Genomic DNA, 16,570 nt, shown 5'->3' with positions numbered 1-16,570 from the left:
AAGAGAGGCCACATATTAAGGCATCCTGGAATAATCGCTTTAATATTGGAAGGACAGGTAGAAGGAAAAAATTGTGTAGGCAGGCCACGTTTGGAATATGTAAAACAAATTGTTAGGGGATATACCCAAATGAAACCACTAGCACTAGATAGGGAATCTAGGAGATCTGAATCAAACCAGTCAAATGACTGAAAACAAAAAAAAAACGTATATAAAATAATTTTAATAGTACGCGGGTAAAATTAAAAAATGTATTAAGAAAATATAATTGTTTTCAAAATACATCGTATTTTTCCCCCATATTCCTGAATATGATTATTAGAATTATTTCAAGTAATATTATTACTAGAATTATCGGTATTACTTACGGAAGTACTTTAATATTTTCATAAATCGGCAGACCACTAACCTCAAATTCACTATCACTTTCTTCTTCCTGAAGACAAAAAATTAAGAGTATTTTCATTAACTGTTGGTTCGCAGTAATTATCATCACTAAACATACTTTCTAAATTTTCACTGGAAAATTTATTCATAATATTTTCAAATTCGAAATCACGTATTCGTTTATAACAATCAAAACCTCCAGCCATGTTTCGTACCTAACTTACAATTCGGACAAAATGTCAGAACATAGCCTACTAGATATGTGTGTACGTTCATTCACGAACGAACGATTTTTTTTTTTTTTTTTTTTTTTTTAATGTATACGAGATCTATAAATAAAGTAATGAGACTAATTTAAAAAAGCTTTTTTTTCTATCCAATTATACATGAATTTTATCACCTTCGAAATAGTTTGATTGGAAGCCATGCGACGTTTTAAACGGTTCTACGAATCTTTATAGTATTGTTCTCCAGAAATCCTTCAGGTGGTAGGTTATGTTTTTATTAATTTTTTACACTTTGGTAAAATGGTGTCCTTTGAGGTGTTTTTTTTAGTCAGGAACAGGGATTAAACTCAGGTGGTTAAGGAACTACAGGAATGTTTTTCTTTTCCAAAAAATAATTAATAGAGAGTGATGTAGCATCCAGTTTTCTTTGATGACCGGCAAATTTTTTTTTCTACAGTGTTTCATAAATTTCTCTGTAAATATATTCATTTAAATTGTGTGCTGTAGGTAAAAACAACTTATGGATAATTCCATTACTGTCGAAGAAACAAATTAGCATGATTCTGATTTCTGATTTCCTCATTTTTACTTTTTTGGGACATGTTGAGTTTAAAATGTGACATTCCTTGCCCTGGGTTGTATTCAAAACATTTTTTAAAAAATCAGGATCACTTTCAATTTCACCTAGAAGATTGCGTTACACTTCCACCCTGTTCTTTTTCTATTCAACAATGAGATTTTTTTAGAACAAATTTTGCACAGACTTTTTTCATGTCCAATTTTTTGTTAAAATTTAATTGACTGTGGTACGGTGCAATAATTTTGACAGTTTATTATAACTATTTGATGTTAACAATCTTCCAGAGGGTGGATCATCTACAACTGATTCCTGGCCATTTGAAAATGCTTTAAACCACCTAAAAATTTCGGGTCTTGACAGAGCATCATCTTTGTACATTGTTTTAATTTTGAAAAACATTTCAGTTGCATTCTCACTGAATTTAACACAAAAATTGATTGCACATAATTAGTATCATTCATTTTTGAAATGCACAACAAATTATTGATGTAAACAAATTATATTTCTTACTGAAGGCTTGTTTAGCTTGTGCTATTCAGCATTTTATATCGCTCCTGCTTCGTCCATCTTTAGTAATTCTACTTCGCAAATAACAAAATTCTTCTACCTCCATAATCTTTTCTCCTCCTATTTTCACATTCAGTGGTCCATCTTATGTTCTTCAATTGTTACTGTTGCTGTTTAGTTCCTGTATATGTTAGCAATTGTTCTTCTATCTCTGTATTTGAACCCTAATTTTTTTAAAATGCTGAACATTTTATTCCAGTGTACGTTATCGAATGCCTTTTCCAGGTCTATAAACGGCAAGTATGTTGGTTTGTTTTTCTTTAATCTTCCTTCTGTTATTAATCTGAGGCCTAAAATTGCTTACAGCGTTCAAATCCTAGTAAAGCCAGTTATTTTTACACGGATTTGAATACTAGATTGTGGGTACCGGTGTTCTTTGGTGGTTGGGTTTTAATTAACCACACATCTCAAGTATGGTCGAACTGAGAATGTACAAGACTACACTTCATTCACACTCATACATATCATCCTCATTCATCCTCTGAAGAATTATTTAAACGGTAGTTACCGGAGGCTAAACAGGAAAAAGAAAGGAAAGTTAAACAATGAAAAATCTCCATATCATATGCCTGAATATCATATGTCCAAACCATTAAATCATCTTCACCCTTAACTAATTCTAGTACTTACGTATTAACGCCACTGCAGCTATAGCTTTATTTAAAAACAAACTAGTCAATCGGATTTCGGTGGATTAACATTAATTGGATTTCAGTGCTATAACATTAAGGTTATATTATAATAAGTTGTATATATTATGTATATTTAATGTTAATTATAAGAGGTTAGCAAGCGAAGCGAGCGTAGGATATATTTAGTTAGGTTATTTTGATATACGTACGATTTGTCAGTACACGACTATTGCTGTTTGGTTCCTGTACATGTTAGCAATTGTTCTTCTATCTCTGTATTTGAACCCTAATTTTTTTAAAATGCTGAACATTTTATTCCAGTCTACGTTATCGAATGCCTTTTCTAGGTCTAGTATGTCGGTTTGTTTTTCTTTAATCTTCCTTCTACTATTAATCTGAGGCCTAAAATAACTTCCCTTGTCCCTATACATTTCCTGAAACCAAATTAGTCTTCTCCTAACACTTCTTCCACTCTCCTCTCAATTCTTCTGTATAGAATTCTAGTTAAGATTTTTGATGCATGACTAGTTACACTAATTGTTCTGTATTCTTCACATTTATCTGCCCCTGCTTTCTTTGGTATCATTACTATAACACTTTTTTTGAAGTCTGACGGAAATTCCCCTTTTTCATAAATATTACACACCAGTTTGTATAATCTATCAATCGCTTCCTCACCTGCACTGCGCAGTAATCCTACAGGTATTCCGTCTATTTTAGGAGCCTTTCTGCCATTTAAATCTTTTAATGCTCTCTTAAATTCAGATCTCAGTATTGTTTCTCCCATTTCATCCTCCTCAACTTCCTCTTTTTCCTCTATAACACCATTTTCTAATTCATTTCTTCCATATAACTCTTCAATATATTCCACCCTTCTATCGACTTTACCTTTCGTATTGTATATTGGTGTACCATCTTTGTTTAACACAAAATTAGATTTTAATTTATGTAACCGAAAATTTTCCTTAACTTTCCTGTATGCTCCGTCTATTTTTCCAATGTTCATTTCTCTTTCCACTTCTGAACACTTTTCTTTAATCCACTCTTCTTTCGCCAGTTTGCACTTCCCGTTTATAGCATTTCTTAATTGCCGATAGTTCCTTTTACATTCTTCATCACTAGCATTCTTATACTTTCTATTTTTATCCATCAACTGCAATATATCCTTTGATATTCAAGGTTTTCTACTAGTTCTCTTTATTCCGCCTAAGTTTGCTTCTGCTGATTTAAGAATTTCCTTTTTAACATTCTCCCATTCTTCTTCTACATTTTCTACCTTATCTTTTTTACTCAGACCTCTTGCGATGTCCTCCTCAATAATCTTCTTTACCTCCTCTTCCTCAAGCTTCTCTAAATTCCACCGATTCATCTGACACCTTTTCTTCAGGTTTTTAAACCCCAATCTACATTTCATTATCACCAAATTATGGTCGCTATCATTGTCTGCTCCAGGGTAAGTTTTGCAGTCAACGAGTATATTTTTAAATCTTTGCTTAACCATGATATAATCTATCTGATACCTTGCAGTATCGCCTGGCTTTTTACAAGTGTATATTCTTCTATTATGATTTTTAAACTGGGTGTTGGCGATTACTAAATTATACTTTGTGCAAAACTCTATAAGTCGGTCCCCTCTTTCATTCCTTTTTCCCAGCCCGTATTCACCCGCTATATTTACTTCCTTGTCTTTTCCAATGCTTGCATTCCAATCTCCAACTATTATTAAATTTTCATCTCCTTTTACGTGTTTAATTGCTTCCTCAATCTCTTCGTATACACATTCTACCTCATCATCATCATGGGCGCTTGTAGGCATATAGACGTTAACAATCGTTGTCTGTTAAGGTTTTGATTTTATCCTTATTACAATTATTCTATCGCTATGCGTCTTGAAATACTCCACTCTCCTCCCTATGTTCTTGTTCATCACGAAACCTACTCCTGCCTGCCCATTATTTGACGCCTAGTTAATTACAATGTTATATTATTAATAAGTTGTATATATTATGCATATTTAATGTTAATTATAAGAGGTTAGCAAGCGAAGCGAGCGTAGGTTATATTTAGTTAGGTTATTTTGATATATTTTTAACCCACCGGGTTGGTCTAGTGGTGAACACGTCTTCCCAAATCAGCTGATTTGGAAGTCGAGAGTTCCAGCGTTCAAGTCCTAGTAAAGCCAGATATTTTTACACGGACTTGAATACTAGATCGTGGATACCGGTGTTCTTTGGTGGTTGGGTTTTCAATTAACCACACATCTCAGGTATGGTCGAACTGAGAATGTACAAGACTACACTTCATTCACACTCATACATATCATCCGCATTCATCCTCTGAAGTATTATCTAAACGGTAGTTACCGGAGGCTAAACAGGAAAAAGAAAGAAAGGTTATTTTGATATACGTACGATTTGTCAGTACACGAAGTCAACATAACCTAAACAGCAGCTGTTGCTGCGGCGGCGTGAATACATAAGTACCGTAATTCTATATCTTTATCTTTTTGTTGTCGGCTAAGTTTCTTTTCTTCATCGTGTTCAGTAAATTTTTCTTTGTTCTCTGTGATATTAGACTGATTCATATTTTTTCTTGTTTCACAAAGAATACATTGGTATAAAAAAAGAGATATTAAATTCGTTTTGGAAAATACTGTCATAAATATTGAACTTTGCAAAGTTTTCTTTGGTTGTAATACATTTTTCTTGTACATTTAAGCTTCCATCAACGTATTCTTTTTTTTTGAGTCTTTGTATTAGTAATGAGAATGTATTCTCAGTAACGACTTCATGTGGTTACATATTCCATCATTTACAATTTCCTCAACAGATTTCTTGATGTGCTTACCCTGTCTACTAATTTCAACTGGCCTGGTTTATGGTTTTCTTTATAGTTGTCTGAATTACTTTATTATTTATTTTAAGAGCATTCATGAAAAATAATTTACACACTTAATATTTTTATCTTTCTATGAAGGAATATGTATAATTTAACGATTTAGCACTTTCGCTTGTGGCATATCTATATTTTGGCTCAATTATTGTCATTCTTTTTGATATATGTAACCCCTTTGACGATTAGCCTTCAATAGGACTGTAATAACTACTGCCTATGTAAATGTGAAATTTTATCACTGCGAGATAACCTATGTTTAGTATCGCAAGGTGGGTGTAATGTTCTTTCTGAAATCTCTTTACACTGACGGCGAGTCAGTGTAAAGAGATTTCATTGTTGGACCATGTGGGAGTTCCTCGATGAGGTTGCGAAGTTCAACCCGTCATCGTTAGAGTTTTTTAATTAATCTGGGTTATACTGATTCCTATAGCGCCGCTGTGAGAAGTTTTTCCTGAGATAATGGCTGACCACCAGCCAGATACAAGCTCCAAGTGCTTTAAATGGTAGACAGGCACTAACTGGTGTACAGCGACTGAGGCATGACAGCCTAAATTGCTGTCTTTTATTTTATTAACTTTAATGACTTTTAGTAATTAGTAACGAGGGGTACGCCTCCCTGATCTAGATTTAGTTTGAAAAGTGAGCGGTTGGGACATATAAGCAGGTGGTGAATAGCACCCTGCTTAATGTGGCAAGAGAAATGCCAGTTAACCAATTACCAGAAGCACTAACATAACGTTTTCCAGAATTTCTCCTTAATTTTTGCTACATTTTTATTCCAGTCAGAACAATTAAAATTGCGTTTTCTTGATAATTCACCTTTTCCACCTTCCTTTTGTGGTGTAATTTCAGATGATTGTGTTATAGAATTCCTCTTTTCATAGAAAAATGAGTTTCTAACTTCAGTGGTTTGTGTTGTAGGAGGATTTACTACCTTCATCAGAAGATGAGTTCATAGGTTCATCTTGAATATAGTCCTTATCCATGTCTTTGTCATCGCTATCACTTGAAGAAAACAATTCGGTTTCAGCTACTACATTTTGTTCTACACAACCTAAAATAGAAAGAAAAGGTACTTACATATTAACGCCACTGCAGGTACAGCTTTATTTAAAATTGAGTATTTATTTTTTTGTTGTCTTCAGTCATTTGACTGGTTTGATGCAGCTCTCCAAGATTTTCTATCTAGTGCAAGTCGTTTCATTTCGGTATACCCCCTATATCATACATCCCTAAAAATTTGTTTTCATATTCCAAACGTGGCCTGCCTACACAATTTTTTCCTTCTACCTGTCCTGCCAATATTAAAGCGATTATTTCAGGATGCCTTAGTATGTGGCCTATAAGTCTGTCTCTTCTTTTAACTATATTTTTCCAAATGCTTCTTTCTTCATCTATTTGCTGCAATACCTCTTCATTTGTCACTTTATTCATCCATCTAATTTTTAACATTCTCCTATAGTACCGCATTTCAAAAGCTTCTTATCTTTTCTTCTCAGATGCTCTGATCTTCCAAGTTTCACTTCCATATAAAGCGACACTTCAAACATATACTTTCAAAAATCATTCCGAACATTTTAATTATATCGCTCATGCTTCGTCCATCTGTAGTAATTCTACATCCCAAATAACAAAATTCTTCTACCTCCATAGTCTTTTCTCCTCCTATTTTCACATTCAGTGGTCCATATTTGTTATTTCTACTTTCATTTTGTTCTTGTTTATTTTCTTTTGTAGGACTTCATCCATGCCATTCATTGTTTCTTCTAAATCCCTTTTACTCTCGGCTAGAATTACTATATCATCAGCAAATCGTAGCATCTTTATCTTTCACCCTGTACTGTTACTCTGGATCTAAATTGTTCTTTAACATCATTAACTGCTAGTTCTATGTAAAGATTAAAAAGTAACGGGGATAGGGAACATCCTTATCTGACTCCCTTTCTTATTACGGCTTCTTTCTTATGTTCTTTAATTATTACTGTTCCTGTAAATGTTAGCAATCATTCTTCTATTTCTTTATTTGAACCCTAATTTTTTTAAAATGCTGAACATTTTATTCGTCTACGTTATCGAATGCCTTTTCTAGGTCTATAAATGTCAAGTATGTCGGTTTGTTTTTCTTTAATCTTCCTTCTACTATTAATCTGAGGCCTACAATTGCTTCCCTTGTCCCTATACTTTTCCTGAAACCAAATTGGTCTTCTCCTAACACTTCTTCCACTCTCCTCTCCATTCTTCTGTATAGAATTCTAGTTAAGATTTTTGATGCATGACTAGTTAAACTAATTGTTCTGTATTCTTCACATTTATCTGCTCCTGCTTTCTTTGGTATCATTACTATAACACTTTTTTTGAAGTCTGACAGAAATTCCCCTTTTTCATAAATATTACACACCAGTTTGTATAATTTATCAATCGTTTCCTCACCTGCACTGCGCAGTAATTCTACTGGTATTCCGTCTATTCCAGGATCCTTTCTGCCATTTAAATCTTTTAATGCTCTCTTAAATTCAGATCTCAGTATTGTTTCTCCCATTTCATTCTCTTTGACATCCTCTTCTTCCTCTATAACACCATTTTCTAATTCATTTCATCCGTATATAACTCTTCAATATATTCCACCCACCTACCAACTTTACCTTTCGTATTATAAATCGGTGTACCATCTTTGTTTAACACATTATTAGATTTTAATTTATGCTTCCCAAAATGTTCCTTAACTTTCCTGTATGCTCCTTCTATTTTACCGATGTTCATTTCTCTTTCCACTTTTGAACACTTTTTTTAATCTGTCTTTGTGGCTGTCTTTTTCTCTCTCTCTTTCTTTGAACGTCTCTCTCACTCTTTCTATCTCTCACTTTTTCTCCCTCTTCCTCTGTCTCCCTGTTTGTCTTTATCTATCTTTCTGTATGCGCCATCTATTTTACCAATGTTCATTTCTCTTTCCACTTCTGAACACTTTTCTTTAATCCACTCTTCTTTCGCTAGTTTGCACTTCCTGTTTATATCATTTCTTTATTTTTTGGTGGATATTAAAAATTTCTTTGTTGGTAGTAAAAATTTATTGCTTGTTTTTTTCATATAAATGTTGCGACCAGTGTAAATTGTGTGTGGTGTGTGTGCATGCCCGCGGTTGATTTCGACGCGCATACGCGCGTCGGTTGATTTCATTATAATTTGTGTTATGTTTCATTAAGTTAGATTATGGGTGAAAACCTAGCTCTTTGCGGATAGTTAGGGTTACTACTGTAGCAAACTGAATTCTTGAAATCGTCCGCTGGAAGAACAACATATTAGCAGTCCACCAATGGCCTCCTCACCAATCCAACATATTAGAAGTATGCATCTGCTTGCTTATTATAAAACAAGCAAGTGTTTCATGATAATACCGGCCTTTCAGTTTACGGATTGAGCTATAGTGTGATGGATAATGTGACTGACCATACTTTTAATGTTAACTTTGAAACTTACCTTAACTGAAAGATCAGCCAAGTTTGGAACTTGATGTAAGCCCAAGTAAAATTTTAGCAAATAAATCGAATTATTATGTAAACAATCCTAGTATCCTCATTCATCGTCTGAAGTAATACCTTATGGTGGTTCTGGATGCTAAACAAAAAAAGAGAGAGAAGTAAATAGAATTATGTAAAATTAGCATAAGTAATTTATTACTTACCAAATAAGTGATTATATATAACTTTAGTTTTTGAAATAAGAATTGGCAGTTGTGGCTGTATTTGACTGTATTTAGAATCAGCTTTTTCTTTGTATTTATTGTTAGTGTTACATTATACAATAGTGACTTGGTTTGATGAATAAGTTATTCATATGTTAGGACATGTTTCTTCTCTTAGTTACAGTTCTAATCTGTTGTCTTCTTTTATTAAAAAGTAATGTAAAACCACTAAAGACATAATTTTTATAGATGATGATTTAATTATGAAATATTTCCTGGAATTAATTTTTAATTTTCCCATATATTGATCTTGTGTAGTATTTGGTACATCTAACCAGTATTTTAGTTTTTATTAGTTAGATTTGGTTAAATATTTTAAGTAATAATAGTAAAAATTCATTCATCTGATCTGCTAACAGTTTTTCAAAAATAAACCTCTAAGTGATTGAAGCCATGTGTGGCCACTATCACCCATGATTGATGATAAAAAAAATTTTGTGGATTTTCTTTTAATATTTCTGTTAATGAAAATAAAGTGTTACTTATTTTTTAAAACATCTTAGAATATTTAAAAAATAAATAAAATTATAATTTTTATTATGTCGCTTGATTATTCATGTATCATTTCATTCAACCTGTATTCCTTACTGAAATATTTGCAGTGTATCTACAGTTGCGATAAAAAAATGATTTTTTTTTTAAATCTACTTAGGTTAACATATCAAAAATTTAATAGTCGCCATAATTTTTACTGTCATTATTTATTTGACATTTTGAAATGTTGATAATCTTTATATATAATGTTCTATAATCTGAAGAATAAATTTAGTTATATCTACATAAAAAGAAATTCATCCATTTTTATGGCTGAACATATTAACTGTTATTTTGGTTCATATTGACATTCAAGTCAATATTACATCGGTAACCTCTGTATCAGGCGCCACAACTATATCCCATCACTGTCTTTTTCTCTTACATTGTTTGCTATTGCTCAACCTTGAGTATAAAGTAGTCATGACAGTTAAATTTTATAGTAGCGTACTTTTCAATAATCAGTTATAACATATAATTTAGATTCTGTTCTGTTTTTATAATGCTATACAATATAAAAATTTCTTCCTCAATGTTAATATTATTTTATTCATGTTATAGTTTAATCATTCTGTCATGTTTAGTTCATTTTTACCAGAAAAGTAGACCATTTACTTTTCTTTATTATTATAAAGTTAAAGTAATTATGGGTTAGTAGCAGTTTTTCACTGTTAAATAACTTAATAATTGAGGAAGGACCTTTTTTGTACGGATAATTGCCGTTTGAAATATAAGTTAATATAAACAAATGTGCGAATAATGAAAAATATAACTCAAAGCTGATAATCAAACCTAGGAACTGTAATATTTTATTTATCTTTATTGACAACAAAGAGCTTGATTCCAACTTAATGACAGTCATCCCAGTTTTTTTTGTGAGAAGAAATTAATTAGAGAGAAATTAATTGGAGTGGAACAAAATTGTTGCCACTCCACTATATAAATTTTGCTGTAAATTTTTGACAGGGCATTTACTTTTAATATGCTTCTATCAAAATAATTTATATAAAAACAACTATTTCTCACTAAGTTTTAAACTGAGGATTCAAGTTAAAATTTTTGTAAAACAACTGACCTGTTCAGTATCCATTTTCAATTTATGCTAATAACAGTGAAAACATTTTTCTATTGAATAAATATTAAAAAATGTTTGTGTTTGTTGTCTTTCAACTATGGTTAAAGATACTATTCTTGAATAAGTATTTAACAAAAAATAAATGCGGTCAAAATAAGTATTGAATGTGGAAAGGAGATGATTGGGTGGTGAGAAATGTGTTGGAAGTAGATAAGAGATGATTGATGATTTAAAGGGCAATATGGTAACTGACCTCCTCTATGAATCATGAGACCTTGCCGTTGGTGAGGGGGCTTGAGTGCTCAGGGATACAGAGTAGCTGGACCGAAGGTGCAACCATATCGAAGAGGTATCTGTTGAGAGCCAGACTAAGGAATGATTCCTGAAAGAGGGCAGCAGCTCTTTCAGTAGTTGTTAGGGGCGTGAGTCAGGACGACTTAACGGCCGTATCAACATCACTCAGTCCTCTGAGTACTGCGCAGCTGAAAGCAATGGAAAACTACAGCAGCTTTTTTTCCAAGAAAATGTGGCTCTCTGCATTTTCACATAGCAATAATGGAGGCGCCTTCCTTAGTAAAATATTCCGGAGGTAAAATAGTCCCCCGTTCGGATCTCCGGGTGGGGACTACTAGGAAGGGGTCACCAGAAAATTAAAAAATAACATTCTACGAGTCGGAGCGTGTAATGTTAGAAGCTTGAAAAAGGTTGGTAGGCTAGAAAATTTAAAAAGGGAAATGGGTAGGACAAATGTGCATATAGTAGGAATTAGTGAGGTTCGGTGGGAAGAGGAAGGCGACTTTTGGTCAGGTGATTTTAGAGTAATTAACTCAGCGTCAAATAATGGGCAGGCAGGAGTAGGTTTCGTGATGAACAAGAAGATAGGGAGGAGAGTGGAGTATTTCAAAACGCATAGCGATAGAGTCATTGTAATAAGGATAAAATCAAAACCTTAACCGACAACGATTGTTAACGTCTATATGCCTACAAGCGCCCATGATGATGATGAGGTAGAGTGTGTATACGAAGAGATTGATGAAGCAATTAAACACGTAAAAGGAGATGAAAATTTAATAATAGTTGGAGATTGGAATGCAAGCATTGGAAAAGGCAAGGAAGGAAATATAGTGGGTGAATACGGGCTGGGCAAAAGGAATGAAAGAGGGGACCGACTTATAGAATTTTGCACGAAGTATAATTTAGTAATTGCCAACACCCAATTTAAAAATCATAATAGAAGAATATACACTTGGAAAAAGCCAGGCGATACTGGAAGGTATCAGATAGATTATATCATGGTTAAGCAAAGATTTAGAAATCAACTCGTTGACTGCAAAACTTACCCTGGAGCAGACATTGATAGCGACCATAATTTGGTGATAATGAAATGTAGATTGGGGTTTAAAAACCTGAAGAAAAGGTGTCAGATGAATCGGTGGAATTTAGAGAAACTTGAGGAAGAGGAGGTAAAGAAGATTTTTGAGGAGGACATCGCAAGAGGTCTGAGTAAAAAAGATAAGGTAGAAAATGTAGAAGAAGAATGGGAGAATGTTAAAAAGGAAATTCTTAAATCAGCAGAAGCAAACTTAGGCGGAATAAAGAGAACCGGTAGAAAACCTTGGGTTTCAGACGATATATTGCAGCTGATGGATGAACGTAGAAAATATAAGAATGCTAGTGATGAAGAAAGTAAAAGGAACTATCGGAAATTAAGAAATGCTATAAACAGGAAGTGCAAACTGGTGAAAGAAGAGTGGATTAAAGAAAAGTGTTCAGAAGTGGAAAGAGAAATGAACATTGGTAAAATAGACGGAGCATACAGGACAATTAAGGAAAATTTTGGGGTACATAAATTAAAATCTAATAATGTGTTAAACAAAGATGGTACACCAATATATAATACGAAAGGTAAAGTCAATAGATGGGTGGAATATATTGAAGAGTTATACGGAGGAAATGAATTAGAAAATGGTGTTATAGAGGAAGAAGAGGAAGTTGAGGAGGATGAAATGGGAGAAACAATACTGAGATCTGAATTTAAGAGAGCATTAAAAGATTTAAATGGCAGAAAAGCTCCTGGAATAGACGGAATACCTGTAGAATTACTGCGCAGTGCAGGTGAGGAAGCGATTGATAGATTATACAAACTGGTGTGTAATATTTATGAAAATGGGGAATTTCCATCAGACTTCAAAAAAAGTGTTATAGTTATGATACCAAAGAAAGCAGGGGCAGAAAAATGTGAAGAATACAGAACAATTAGTTTAACTAGTCATGCATCAAAAATCTTAACTAGAATTTTATACAGAAGAATTGAGAGGAGAGTGGAAGAAGTGTTAGGAGAAGACCAATTTGGTTTCAGGAAAAGTATAGGAACAAGGGAAGCAATTTTAGGCCTCAGATTAATAGTAGAAGGAAGATTAAAGAAAAACAAACCAACATACTTGGCGCTTATAGACCTAGAAAAGACTTTCGATAACGTAGACTGGAATAAAATGTTCAGCATTTTAAAAAAATTAGGGTTCAAATACAGAGATAGAAGAACAATTGCTAACATGTACAGGAACCAAACAGCAACAATAACAATTGAAGAACATAAGAAAGAAGCCGCAGTTCTTTGAAGGTTTCTGAATTCGCAAAAGTTGAATATCAATTTGAGAGACATTATATTTTTTAATAATGTACAAATTCTTGTTATAAAGGATTTAATTGATCCTCTCTGACTAATTAATTGTTAGTATTAATTAAAAATGATAAATATATACAAGAATTAAGAAATAAATGAAATTAAATTAAATTAGGCTGCATTTCATTGAATAATTGGCAACTTTAATTACTTTTTTGATGAACCATAAATAACATGGATTCTCCTCAACTGAAGAATGCTGTAATAAATCTTCACATATCTGTGGCATGGAGGACCAAAAAAATGAATAACTGGGCCTAAGTGCACCTTCCAATATTTAGAACTTTGTGACTGAATCATTAATATCTTTCAATAAATTCTTTGTTAATGTGATTTTGTTAAATTCCTTGTTAAACAGATTTAGATGTTTATTATATTATTAACTTATTTCACATTGTTGAGGTTAATTACAATGTACATGTACAATATTTATATGTAAGTGTTTTATTTAGATACACATTTTAAGTTACATTGTCAGTAGAACTGAATTAATGTTTAATACGTTTTTTATTTTACTGATTTAACTTTAAACATATCTTTAGCAGAACTGATTTATCAACATTTTGACTGAATTGAACTAAGTAGCAATAGTATTAAAGACAAAATATATATTATAAAACAGCTGTAGAATTAAACTTAGATTAACATATTTATATGGCTTACATAAGTAAGAAGAAAAGAGTTAAACAATCATTACTAAGGAGGACATGAAACTGAACACACCTGTCCCTTTTTTGAAGAGCATTTGGCCTGGCCAATAGCTTACAACATGATGAAAATAATGACTAGTTTAGTAGAAAAAAGAAGGTTTAAGGTTAAGGTTAGTTCAGTTAAAAATACTGATTAATTGAAATCAATTAAATTTATTTCTGTACACCTTGAAAGCTTAAATATTTTGATTTTAACATGCTAAAACCTAAATTTATTTTAATGTAAATAAAGTAAATCAAGTACACTTATCATAAAAATATTTTTATTAAATTTTCTCAGTTGTAATAAATTTTAAGCCAAATAAAAATGTTTAAATTGATTTAAATATTCCATGACATTTATGTTGGTTTTTATGGTATAAAAACCAATAAATTTTTTTTTTTTTTGATTTACCACAGTCTGTCCTACTTTCCTAAAGGTATAAATCATCAATACAGATTTTTTTTTATAAAAAAAACTTTTCTTTTCCTAAATTTAATTAAACTGTTATTGTTAAATACAAGTTTAATATTAATGCTTTCAGCCTTATAATTCTAATCATGATTTCTTCTTTGGTTCTGAAATATGACATACCTGGTATTTAGGAAGTAAAATTAATCATAGCTGCCAATTGATATTCATGCATTGCAGATCTAAACTAAATAAATATGAATTGGTTATCAGAGATACTTGCTTCACCTATTTTATGTATTTACATTTTCATTCCCAATTGTGCATATGTAGTAGAGTCATAACAGCGACTTAATTTACTCAAGCTAGTGCTTGAGTAAAACAAAATATTAGCAAATCTTAGCAGCTAAAAATGACAAATGATGCCATAATATCCAAAAAAATATTACATTATCATCAAACTATATTACATTATTACAAAATTATATTACATTATTTTCCCCCATAGCATTAGACAACATAATTTCTGAGGAACTGACTCTCTTTTTAATTCCATTGTTGTTTGTTACATACATGTACATTTTGACTTATATATTGTAAAAATGTCTGAGAACAACTAAATATTTGAGGAAGTAAACTATGTGTAAAATCATTACAATGAATAAAATCTATAAAAATCTTACAGACCCAAATTCCAGCTTTATCATAATCGAATGACAAAACAAACATACTATAAAAACCATCTTTAATTCATCTTTATCCTCTTAGGGATGGTTAAAAGAGAAAATACAAGGTATTTTTTCAAGCAATGTTGCAATTATATGTTGAACTCCATCCTGCTGTATTTCTTTATTTCCCATAGTTTATTAAACATTACTTTTCACCTTTAGAGATGAGCAAGAAAAAATCTCCTCCTAGCAGTAGCTTATTTTTAAGGAGATTCACCAATGCAGAGTTTAAAGTTTTAGCTTATTCAGTTATTGCACTACATTTTAACCCATTTTGATTGGAATAATTTAGAAATAATAAAAATATTATTTAAGTGTTTAGTAGTTAGAGATCTTAATCTTTATTTGGTGAGGAATTTTAATCTTCACGATCTACCAGCCCTAATGCTTTTTTGAGCATGATAATTTTTTCATATCATAAATAATAATTCTTTTTTTGTCATAAATCCTTTTCCTGATACAGGAAATGCCATTGAGAACATTAATTACCATAAAAACTATGATATGAGCTAAGCAATCCATCTCATCCATTTGTGCTTCTCATTTGAATTTTTTTTTTAAACATGAATTGCACAATATTCACAGCATTATATTTGACAGTGAATAATTACCTGAAGTGTGTCTTTGAATGGAGCTAGTCTTGCTTTCTGAGTTTGTTGTTACCCACTGTATTGAGATTATATCTTATTAATATGAATGGTATATATCTCTAGTAGGAGACTTCTATTGGAAATGACACTGCATTAACAACTAGAGATAAGGATCCTGGAAGAGGGGTTTTTGTATCCGAGATACTGTATAGTAGCGAGATGTGCTTCACAAAAAGAACAATCTTGGGCCGTAGTAAACCGACGTTCTTGCAGGATTCTAACATATTACAGCCAATATTATATAACTTACTAGTATTTAAAGAAAATAAAATTTCGTTTGATTTGACACAACTTTTAACATGAGATGGGCTTAAGTATGGTGTCCTTCATTGCAGATTGTCCAAGTTTCAGGATGCTACCCTTAATACGCACTTTTTTCAAACTATTATTGTATGATTTTTCACTCAGTGAATTCTCATTCAGAATTTTCTCAAGCATTTAACAACCAGGTGCACGCAAGCGACTTTGCTTAATAAATGAGTTTTTTAAACATTTTTTTTAATGCAGTTTGTTTGGTATGTCGTTAAAAGTATTCAACGTTGAATCGAGATTTAAAAAAAAAATTCAAAAACCTGCTGTATTACTTATTTCAGAAAAATAAATATTACGAATTCAATTTCTTATGTACAAGTTTAACGACATATTCAATGTTGTCATATTAGCGAGGAATATTAAAGACAATATTATATTAAAGACTGGAAATAAAAAAGGGAAATTTTATTTTAAAAAAGACAAAGTAATTGTTTTTAAATATTGTTAAATGGGTACGATT

The 16,570-nt window shown here is 31.9% G+C and overlaps 1 protein-coding gene across 1 annotated transcript in view; it reads right to left on the bottom strand.

Moving 5' to 3' along the window:
* LOC142329676 (uncharacterized) overlaps window positions 1-608 on the bottom strand; it is a 317,008-nt gene extending 316,400 nt beyond the window's left edge. The window contains exon 1 of the mRNA XM_075374367.1: window positions 410-608. The gene's annotated coding sequence lies outside the window, so the exon portion shown is untranslated. The remainder of the gene's footprint in view (window positions 1-409) is intronic.
* Window positions 609-16,570: the final 15,962 nt, after the last annotated feature.

Source organism: Lycorma delicatula, chromosome 9 (genome assembly GCF_047948215.1).
Source record: "Lycorma delicatula isolate Av1 chromosome 9, ASM4794821v1, whole genome shotgun sequence".
Classification (NCBI taxonomy): Eukaryota; Metazoa; Arthropoda; class Insecta; order Hemiptera; family Fulgoridae; genus Lycorma; species Lycorma delicatula.
This window is presented reverse-complemented; position numbering and strand designations above follow the sequence as displayed.